Genomic DNA, 4,961 nt, shown 5'->3' with positions numbered 1-4,961 from the left:
TTGGATAGCTAGGCCACCCCCAAATCGATTTCTTCTCTACAATACGTTAGTTTGCGCAAGCGGAAATATAGAAACTAAAACAATGAAACATAAACGAGAATACAAACGCTAACACGCTCGATGTAACGTGGTTCGGAGATTGCTTGCTCCTACTCCACGACATGTCCTTGAGGTGGACGAGCCCTTAATCCTTTGGTAGATCAGTCCCCGGCAATCTCCGGCTAAATCTTCTCCTTCTCGGTGGAGCAAACCTCTCACAAGGTGCACTCTTCCTCTTTACAAGATGGAGTTAGAATTAGGAGGAAGAGAATTGACTTGGGAGCTTTGGGCACAGAATAGGAGTTAAACTACAAGCATCAGTAACCTCCTCAATGCCCCAAAGCTCCACTTAAATAAGAGGAGAGAGTTGATCACAAATCAACTCAAACCCCGACACCAGTCGACTGGTCCAAGCACCAGTCGACTGGTGTGCCGTTGGACTCAGCCAACGGCTCTTTGCAGAACCCCAAATTCTGCCAACGGCTATGTACCAGTCGACTGATGCTCGTAGCCGACAAGCACAGAACCATTCTGTGAATTGGGATCAGTCGACTGGTCCCATTACCAGTCGACTGGTCCTAGTACATTCACTCCTCTCATCCTTTCTGGAGTCGCCTTTGAAGTCCTCTTCCTCGGCCTTCGTCCCTCAGATGCACCTGAGCCCGCGGCTCCTCTCCGTGCCATCCTTCACGCTGCCTTGAAGTCCACTTCCCTCGGCTCCACTCCATTGCTCCTCGTCCGGCGGTCCCTCGGATGTCTTCCACACCATCCTTCACCGACTCAAGGATCCGAGCCCTTGGATGAGTTTCCCATACTTGGCCGCACCAAGTTCTCATGTGTTCCACCAAGTCCTACAAGACTCAAACACATATCAAATACATATGAAAGCCTAACTTAAACTCTTTGACACACACATCAAAACCTAGGTCGATTGCACCAACAACTTCCTCTATGAATGATTTTAGGAAATTTTTTAGATATGTGTGATCTTCTCCATCTGAAGGGGCACAATCCTAATTAATGGACTAAGTATCAAGTAATGGTATATATTTAGGTGCATTTAATAGTATCCTCCCCATCAGAGTAATTTCTATTATTTGTGTGACTGAAGATGAACCAACTATTAATTTTATTTGTCATAAAGTTAGGTTGATAAGATAATAAAATTAATGGGTAAAATCTCCTCTTACAAATGTTTGAATTAGTATATGTCGACACTATCATGGCATACGAAATTCACGGTGTTTTGAGGTGTTGGTGAATTTAAATTATATTGTTTGAAAAATCAATATTATTTTAAATTCTAAAGTTTTGACCAAATATTTTATTTTGTGATTCTTAGGATTTCAAAATGATTTTCAATCCTCTTGCTGTTATTTTAAAAGAAAATAAACTTACCGTTCCAAATTATATTGATTGGAAACAGAACTTGGACATTGTCTTAACTGCTGAAGAATACAAGGTCGTATTTCTTGAGGTCTGTCCTAGTGTGCCTGATAAGGATTCTAGTGAAGAGGAGATAGAGAGACATAGGAAATGGGTCAAGGCAGATGAGATGGTGCGGTGTTATATTTTGGATTCTATGTCAAATGTGCTACAACATCAGCATCAGACCCTACCCACTGCCTATGACATGATGCTTAATCTCAAAGAACTCTTCGGACACCAGAATCAGGCTTCCAGGTAGGAGGCCATGAGAAACTTAATGACGACCACAATGACTGAGGGGACACCCGTAAGGGATCATATCCTTAAGATGATGGCTAATTTGAATGAGATGGAAGTCCTTGGAGCTGAAATCGATGGGGAAACCCAGGTCAATATTATTCTCCAAACGCTACCCAAGAGTTTTGAGCAGTTCCACCTGAACTACAACATGAACAGAAGGGCTATTTCATCAAAGTTCTCAAGTTCACATTGCTAAAAATGTTTCCGCCTCTAAGCCGAAAGGCAGAAAGAAGAAGAAGAAACAAGTTGGTTCGGCAAGGAAAGTGATTCGACCTCAAGGGACTGAGCCGCAGGCAGGTGTAAAGAAGCCGAAAGGTAAGTGCTTCACATGCAAGCAATCTGGACATTAGAAGATGGACTGCCCTCGCAGAAAGGAGAACAATAAAGGTATATCTTATTCATCAGTTGTTGAAACATGTTTAGCGGTGTTATCTATCGGTACCTGGTGTGTAGATACGAGAGCCACTGATCATGTTTGCAATTCATTGAAGGGATTCCAGGAAACCAGATGACTACATGAAGGGGAGCTCACCGTCTACATAGGCAATGCTACGAGAGTGACGGCTGTTATAGTGGGAGATGTTTATTTATCTTTTGATAGGAATAAAACTTTGATTTTGAAAAATTGTCTTTATGTACCATGTTTTAGAAAGAACTTGATTTCAATTTCTAAATTATTTATGGATGGATATTCTATTTCTTTTGATAACAAAGTGGTTGTCAAGAAAAATAGGGTGGTTATCTGTTCTGGTGTGTTGGTTGGCAATTTATATACTCTTAATCCAATAACTCCCACGATGCAACAAATGAAAATTAATAACACATCTTCTAATTCTAATAAGAGAAAGCAACCTTCAGGAATGAACCAAATATATCTTTGGCATATAAGATTGGGTCATATTAACTTGAGTAGGATTCAAAGGTTAATAGCCGATGGACCTCTTTGGGTTCATTGGTAGTGGAAAACTTTTCGACCTGCGAGTTTTGCTTGGAAGGAAAAATGACCAAGAGGCCTTTTAAGGCAAAGGGGTATAGAGCCAAAGAAGTGTTGGAATTGGTTTATTCTGATTTGTGTGGGCCTATGACTATCCAGGCAAGAGGTGGTTTTGAATATTTTGTCTCTTTTATAGATGACTATTAGAGATATGGGTATATTTACTTGATGCGCCGCAAGTTGAGTGCTTTGATAAGTTCAAAGAGTACAAAGCTGATGTGGAGAAACGTCATGGTAAAAGTATCAAGACACTATGATTTGATCATGGTGGAGAGTACCTCTTAGGAGAGTTTAGGAGTTACTTATCAGAGGCTGGGATTCAATCCCAATTGTCTGCACCTGGTACACCCCAACAGAATGGTGTGGCGGAACGAAGGAATAGGAGTCTTATGGAAATGGTTAGAGCAATGATGAGTTATTCAGAATTACCAAATTCGTTTTGGTGATAGAAACGACGGCATACATTCTGAACTTGGTACCTTCTAAGTCAGTACCCTCTACTCTCATAGAATTGTGGAATGAGTGTAAGCCTAGTTTGAAACACATTCGAATTTGGGGTAGTCCAACACATGTGCTAAAGGGAGACGCTGATAAGTTGGAATCACGTACAGAAGTTTGCTTGTTCATGGGATATCCTAGAGGAACGAAAGGTGGTTTGTTTTATAGTCCTAAAGATCAGAATGTCATTGTTAGAACCAATGCCCAATTTTTAGAAGAGGACTATGTAATGAACCACAAGCCCATGAGTAAAATTGTTCTTGAGAAAATAAGAAAGGACACTTCTACTTTAGTATATTGTATCATTGTCCTAATCGTAATTATATATTTATAAATATTTTTGACCAAATATATTGATTGTTTGAATTTTTTATCCTAATTTGACCTAATTTGATTTAAAAATTTAAATCTCTTAAAATATTAATTAAAAATTATGGATGATGGTATATTTACGATCAAGACAATAATACGAATCCATAGAAATTTATTTCATGAAATTCCGATATCTCTAGATCAATATATAAGCCCTCCGTGTTTTTTTCTTTTATTTTTAATATTCTCAATTCTGGGACGAATCCTGGATTCGTCCCAAACTTTGGGACGAATCCAGGATTTGCCCCAAAATTTTAAAAAAAAAAGAAGAAAAATCGTAAGCCTTACATATCGACCTAGAGATATCGGAATTTCATGAAACAAGTTTCTATGCGTTCGTATCATTGTCCTGATCGTAAATATATATTTATAAATATTTTTGACCAAATATATTGATTGTTTAAATTTTTTATCCTAATTTGATTTAAAAAATTGAATCTCTCAAATTATTAATTAAAAATTATGGATGATGGTATATTTACGATCAGGACAATAATACGAATACATAGAAATTTATTTCATGAAATTCCGATCTCTCTAGGTCCAAATTTAAGGTTTCCATCACTTATCTACTAACATGCGTTGCATAATAACTTTTAAGTTATTCGTAAACTATATATGTTTTTAAAAACATCTACCTAGAGATATCATAATTTTAGGAAACAAGTTTTTATGCGTTCGTATCATTGTCCTGATCTTAAATATATATTTATAATTATTTTTGACCAAATATATTAATTGTTTCAATTTTTTTTATCCTAATTTGACCTAATTTGATTTAAAAATTGAATCTATCAAAATATTAATTAAAAATTATGGATGATGATATATTTACTATCAGGACAATAATACAAATCCATAGAAATTTATTTCATGAAATTCGATGTCTCTAGGTCAATATATAAGCCCTTCCTGTTTTTTTTCTTTTATTTTTAATATTCTGAATTCTGGGATGAATCCTAGATTCGTCCCAGATTCTGGGATGAATCCTGGATTCATCCCAGATTCTGGGATGAATCCTGGATTCGTCCCAAAATTTAAAAAAAAGAAGAAAAATCCTAAAGCTTATATATCGACCTAGAGACATCAGAATTTCATGAAACGAGTTTCTATGCGTTTATATCATTGTCCTGATCGTAAATATATATTTATAAATATTTTTGACCAAATATATTGATTGTTTGAATTTTTTATTCTAATTTGACCTAATTTGATTTTAAAAATTTAATCTTTCAAAATATTAATTAAAAATTATGTATGATGGTATATTTATGATCAGGACAATAATACGAATCCATAGAAATTTATTTCATAAAATTCCGATGTCTCT

The 4,961-nt window shown here is 36.5% G+C and overlaps 1 non-coding gene across 1 annotated transcript; it reads left to right on the top strand.

Moving 5' to 3' along the window:
- The first annotated feature begins 4,568 nt into the window (after positions 1-4,568).
- LOC122003305 lies at positions 4,569-4,670 on the top strand. The gene has a single exon (XR_006117941.1). It is a non-coding gene; the product is annotated as a small nucleolar RNA SNORD90 (small nucleolar RNA).
- Positions 4,671-4,961: the final 291 nt, after the last annotated feature.

This window comes from Zingiber officinale, chromosome 7A (assembly GCF_018446385.1).
Source record: "Zingiber officinale cultivar Zhangliang chromosome 7A, Zo_v1.1, whole genome shotgun sequence".
In the NCBI taxonomy this organism is placed as follows: Eukaryota; Viridiplantae; Streptophyta; class Magnoliopsida; order Zingiberales; family Zingiberaceae; genus Zingiber; species Zingiber officinale.
This window is presented reverse-complemented; position numbering and strand designations above follow the sequence as displayed.